Source organism: Periophthalmus magnuspinnatus, chromosome 23 (genome assembly GCF_009829125.3).
Source record: "Periophthalmus magnuspinnatus isolate fPerMag1 chromosome 23, fPerMag1.2.pri, whole genome shotgun sequence".
Lineage (NCBI taxonomy): Eukaryota > Metazoa > Chordata > Actinopteri > Gobiiformes > Gobiidae > Periophthalmus > Periophthalmus magnuspinnatus.
Window position 1 is genome coordinate 11,464,336 of NC_047148.1, and position 6,202 is coordinate 11,470,537.

The following is a 6,202-nucleotide window of genomic DNA, read 5'->3' on the forward strand; positions in this document are numbered from 1 at the left end:
ATATATACACATACACACACACACACACACACTTCTCTCAAATGGTTCTATAGTGGATCCAGTAAATGAGTATAAAGGCCTCTCAGATTTACTTGGTCATGGTTGAGATGTTGTATAAAAGAGTCTTAAAGGAAAAATGTCAGTATTCCATTTGAGATTATTCAACTGAATCCACAGTCTCCTCCCCTCGCGCTCAGCTCTCATTGCATTTCCTCTTTTCCCATTATGCAAAGTCACTCTTTGAAGTGAACAGTGAAAGGTGGGTTTATCTTAGAACAACACAGAGACAGGCGATCAGAGCAGGCCCGACCTCAGGGACGTACAGATGAGAAGAGGAACACAAGATGTAAGTCAAGTGAAAGGAGACACCCTGTGTTCATAGTAACCTGAAAAATAAATCATATTCAGGGTAATTTCAAGTAGATTTTATATACTTTTTTTTGTCATTGAGTCTAAGATAACCATCAGCTTTTTCTTTAGCCTTTCATTTCATTGTAACAATAGTAAATCTCTTGACTCCTTGTTTTATGTGAATGGCATTTTGGCATAATTCTGGCCATACCACCTTGAGAATACTGATCTCATCTGAACTCAGAAGATAAGCAGGGCTGGGCCTGGTAAGTACTTTGATGTGAGACATCTGTGAATACCAGAAGCTGTAGTCTATCAATCAGTCAGTCAATCAATCAATCAATCAATCAATCAATCAATCAATCTTCATTTATCTCTGAGGGGCAATTTAAGCACCTTGAGCAGTTAAAATACAAGAATCAATAACATAACTCAAATACAGTTCTCAGTGCAGCTCAACAGGAAGACCCGTCAGCTAGGGCAGACCCTGTGTCAAGACTATTTGAGGTAGTGAATCACAGCCCTCAGGACAAAAGTGTCTCTTCACTGTGTCCTCCAGCCCGGGCACCACAGTCAGCATCCAGGGAGGTAACAGGTGAACTCTGGAGACAAACCAGAAAAGTCTCACTCTTACCCACTCGCCTTTAGTAATGGAGCAGCAGTGCCTCTAGTGCATAGTATCATTGTGTCCTTAGGCAAGACATGTCACCCACCTTGCCTAGAATTAATGTGATGTGTATGTGAGTGGTTGGTATTTTAATATTTATAGTTGCTTTCTCCCACTTTACTGGCCCTCTCCAGAAGCACTAACAGCATCATTTTTATATAGTTCATCAAATTGTTGCTTTCCCATTTAGAAAGGTTTCTGTCCATTATTCCTATTTGGCACTAATTGAATTGAATGTGAATGAAATTGAATTGACAGAGACTGATAAGAGATAGAGAAACTCAAGAGCTAAGACTTTTTGAGAGCAGAGGACAGAGAGATTGCCCTTGCAGTAGGACCACCCTATCAATTTGATTAGAGTGTGAAAGGACACTTAAGATCTGAATTGGCAGCACATTAGTAGTCCACTCAGCCCCCTGCCAAGGAATCCACTGCCTAATGTTTGGGGTGGAGGTGTGCAGTGGTGAGGACTTTAAAAGATTATTTGATTTCACTTAGATATGCCTCTCCATGTGAAATCAGAAAGTAATTAGATAATGTGTGGGCTAAATATGAAAGGGCCTGCGCCGTAAGATGCACTGGTTTAGGCAAGAAAACACATTTAGAGACGTACTATGAGATCCAATAACAGAGCTGATCTAACTTATAAAAGGTTAAGACAAGGTTAAGGTAAGTTTGTATTCCTATATTTTTTATGTAGTTTTTAATTCTCTTTTCAAATAAACATAGATATGGATTTAGGTCATGTTTTTCGTATTTGTTTCATTTATGTATGGGCCTTTGGTTGACCAAGCCTTCACCATCACAGGCCCCACCCTCTGGAACTCAGAAATTCTCACTTACTACAATTATTCAAAATGGTTCAAGCCCACCTGTACCACACTGCATAACCTGCTAACATGTCTTATTCCTATTTTATTTGCTGCCTTTTTTGTCATTTATTGTTATTACAGGTAAAAATTGTAACTTTCTGAAGGTGCCACGTCACCTGGATGATTTCATGGAAATAGTGAAAGTTAGAGCCATATTTTTGAGCATTTTCCATGGATATAGATACATTTTATAGCAAAAGGAACAGCATTTCCATGGAAACAAACAGGAGGAGGGACTCATACCAGCCAAATAAGTCAGGTTTGTGGAGAGCCAGCTCACAGTAAGTTTTTCATTGCAATAAATACAACCACAATGAAACATGCTTCAATTTTTTGTTTACATACGATGGTTTTAACTAGAAACAAAGGATTTCTTATCTAATTCCCAGTCCATGTCCAGTCAAGCTATTTTGCTAAAAGAGTCACATGTATGTCATCACATGTATGCCAACTCACAAAAAAGCTACCATTAATAGTAGCAACACAAAATAGCCATGGGTGATGAAAATCCAGCACCGTTTAAAGGAAAATATTAAACCTTTTGAAGTCAAAATATCACTTATAAACAGCGAGCTCAATAGAGACAACTTGCATCAGCCCAAAAACGTAATGTCTCGGGATAAAGATGACTTTGCAATGGCCTTGATGTACTTTATTTCTTACTCATGGTTACTATTCTTGCCTTGATACTTGTTCTTGGTTGGACTGCAGTCTTAAAAAGATTTCTCTTTTCTTAGTTTTACCTATAAACATAATCAAACCCTATATTTCTAGACATATGGCATGGCTTAGAGTCAATATTGAATAAGCAAACACATAAATATCCTTGTTACACAGTGAATCCAATACTGCAGAGCCTCGACATTTTGGAGCTTTTTCTTCGGCAGCGAATTATCCAGCAGTCACAACCTCATTAAACTTGTGCCTCCTGTGACGCAAAGGAGGGACCCTCAAAAGTCACACAAGAGGCAATCAGATTTGATCTATCATTTATCTATAAATACATTTATTCGACACCCGTGGATTACACTTGGCGGTATTGCTCATCGCATCCAATTCTTTCTTCCCTCCAATCCAATTTTCACATGACTTATTGGTGACCCTGAAATAGCACAGGAGCTTTTTAAAAACAGATCAACTGGTTAAAGGTGTGATGAGGCGCTGCACAGAGAAAATAAGCACACGGGTTGGATATAGTGTACCCCTACAAACACATCTGAGATAACTGGAATCGATCCAGTGGGTAATAACATGCCAGTTAAATCATGTTTACATAAAAGTAAAGAAAATATATTGGTACTCAAAAGGTGTAGGTAGAAGTTCAAAGAACATGTAGAGACCTCCCCCTCATACATCATGCTGTGTAATTGCTACACTTAAACATCTCATTAGGCATTTTGGGAACATGGAGTGCTTATACGCTCATGCATTTATGCATTGGCTCTTTCTGATATAAATCAAGACCGTTCTAAAAATAGGGAAGGTTACATTTGATCCAAATTATATTTTATAATATTTTATATTATTAATTTATCATTGATACTCAAATGAGAATCTAGTTTCTAGTTTTAGTACCTGGCTATCATTAGATACTGAATATTTCCACAGTTGTATGTATAAAACATGCTATTTTGTCTGGTCCATTTCTAACCTTTCCATGTATTTACAGCTGAAACCAGAAGTTTACATACACTATATAAAAAAGTGCAAATGTTTTTTTGTTTTGTTTTTGTTAGCTTTTTTCTCACTATCTGGTATGAAATCAGACTAAACGTTTTTGTTTTAGGATTACCAAAATATTTTTATATGCTAAATGAATAATGAGAGAAGGATTTTTTAGACAGTTTTTCATTACTTTCTTCAAAGTCAGAAGTTTACATATACCTGGCACACCTGAAACACACAGCGTCTTTGTGTAGCATCATGGGAAAGTCAAAAGAAATCAGCCAAGGTATCAGGAAGAGAATTGTGGACTTGCACAAGTCTGGTTCATCCTTGGGTGCAATTTCCAGATGTTCAAAACAATTATAGGCAAGTATAAAAACAATGGAAATGTCCAGCCTCATACCACTCAGGAAGGAGACAGGTTCTGTGTCCCAGAGATGAATGTGCTTTAATCCAAAATGTACATATCAACCCAAGAACAAAAGCAAAATACCTTGTGAAGATGCTGGCTGAAGCTGGTAAGCGTGTGTCATTATCCACAGAGAAACGGATACTGTACCGACATAGGCTGAAAGGCCACTCTGCCAGGAAGAAGCCATTACTCTAGAAAAAACATAATAAAGCCAGATTACAGTTTTCAAATACACACAGGCCTTAATTTTGGAGACATGTCCTGTGGTCTGATGAAACTAAAATAGTTTGGCCATAATGAGCATTGTTACGTTTGGAGGAAAAAGGGGGAAGCTTGCAAGGTTGAGAACAGCATCCCAGCTGTGAAATACAGGAGTGGCAGCATCATGTTGTGGGGCTGTTTTGCTGCAGGAGGGACAGGTGCATTTCACAAAGTGGATGGAATCATGAGAAAAGAACATTATGTGGAAATACTAAAGCAACATCTCAAGACATTAGTCAGGAAGTTAAAGCTTGGGCACAAATGGATCTTCCAAATGGACAATGACGTGAAACATACTGCCAAACTGGTAACAAAGTGACTTAAGGATAACAAAGTCAATGTTCTGGATTGGCTGTCACAAAGTCATGATATTAATCCTACTGAAAATTTAAGGGCAGCCTGCAAACTTGGCTCAGTTACACCAGTTCTGTCTGGAGGAATGGGCCAAAATTCCTGCCAACTATTGTGAGAAGCTTGTGAAAGGATATCCCAAACGTTTGACCCAAGTCATACAGTTTAAAGACAATGGTACCAAATACTAATGAAATGTATGCAAACGTCTGACTGAAAAAAAGTAATGCAAAATCATCTAAAATAATGATCTTCTCTCATTATTCTGGCATTTAACAAATAGAAATAATTTTGGTAATCCTAATTGACTTAAAAGAGGAAAAGTTTAGTTTGATTTCATGTCAGACAATGAGGGGAAAAAAGCATATGTGTAAAGTGTATGTAAACTACTGGTTTCAACTGTATTTTTAAGTGTAAAGTCAGTAGCAGCTTAACACATAAATGAAAGATACAATTTAAAAGTAGGCTCTTACCATATTATACACACTGCCAACTAAAACAAGCCCATATTTGTTCAATATTTTAGTCTTTCTTGTCACACAGCAAAAATACATTAATACTGCAGTCTTTATCTTGGTGAGTGTTAGCCTCGATTTAAATTCCTACTCTGAATATAATTACCTTGGTAGCCATGAATTTATTGCCCAAATTATGCTCAGAACACTTGGTCACAAACTGCATACCCCCACATCTATACACACAAACCAAGGACTCATGCATCCATCTTCTTCCACTTATCCGAGGCCATGCAGCAGAGACTCCCAAACTTCCCTCATCCCAGACACTTCCTCCAGCTGGGACCCAATGTCATTCCCAGTCCAGCCGAGAGACATACACTTTTAACTAGAAGTTTTACATATTTTCTTCAAAGTCAGATGTTTACATACATTTCATTTGTATTTGGTGCCATTACCTTTAGTAAACTCTATGACTCAGGTCAAACGTTTTGGATGCCCTTCCACAAGCTTCTCACAATAGTTGGTAGGTATTTTGGCCCATTCCTCCTGACAAAACTGGTGTAACTGAGCCAAGTGTCGAGGTAGCACCTTCAGGCATCTGGAAATTGCACCCAAGGATGAAACAGACTTGTCCACAATTCTCTTCCTGATATCTTGGCTGATTTCTTTTGGCTTTCCCATGATGTTACACAAAGAAGCAGTGTGTTTCAGGTGTGCCTTCAAATACATCGGTAGCTGCGTCTCTAATTAACTCAAATGTTGCCAATAAACCTATCAGAAGCTTCAAAAGACCTGACATCATCATATGGGTTTTCTCAAATAGTTTGAAGGCAAAGTAATCTTATTGTATGTAAACTTCTGACTCTGAAGAAAGTAAAAATATAAAAAAAAATCCCTCTCCCATTATTTTGACATTTAGCAAATAGAAATATTTTTGCTAATCCTAATTATTGAGGAAAAGTCTAGTCTAATTTCATGTCATGATTTTCAGACAGTGAGAAAAAAAAAAAAAAAACTAAAACGTATGTGTCTTTTATATATACTTCTGGTTTCAAATGTCCAGTGTGTCCTGGGTCTTCCCCGGGGTCTCCTTCTAGCGGAACATGTCCGGGACACCTCCCCAGCGAGGTGGCAGCTTGCAATGTGGAGGAGCAGCAGCTTTACT

The 6,202-nt window shown here is 38.0% G+C and overlaps 1 pseudogene; it reads left to right on the top strand.

The window, feature by feature from the left end:
• The first annotated feature begins 548 nt into the window (after nucleotides 1–548).
• On the top strand, nucleotides 549–665 carry LOC117392337 (5S ribosomal RNA; annotated as a pseudogene).
• Nucleotides 666–6,202: the final 5,537 nt, after the last annotated feature.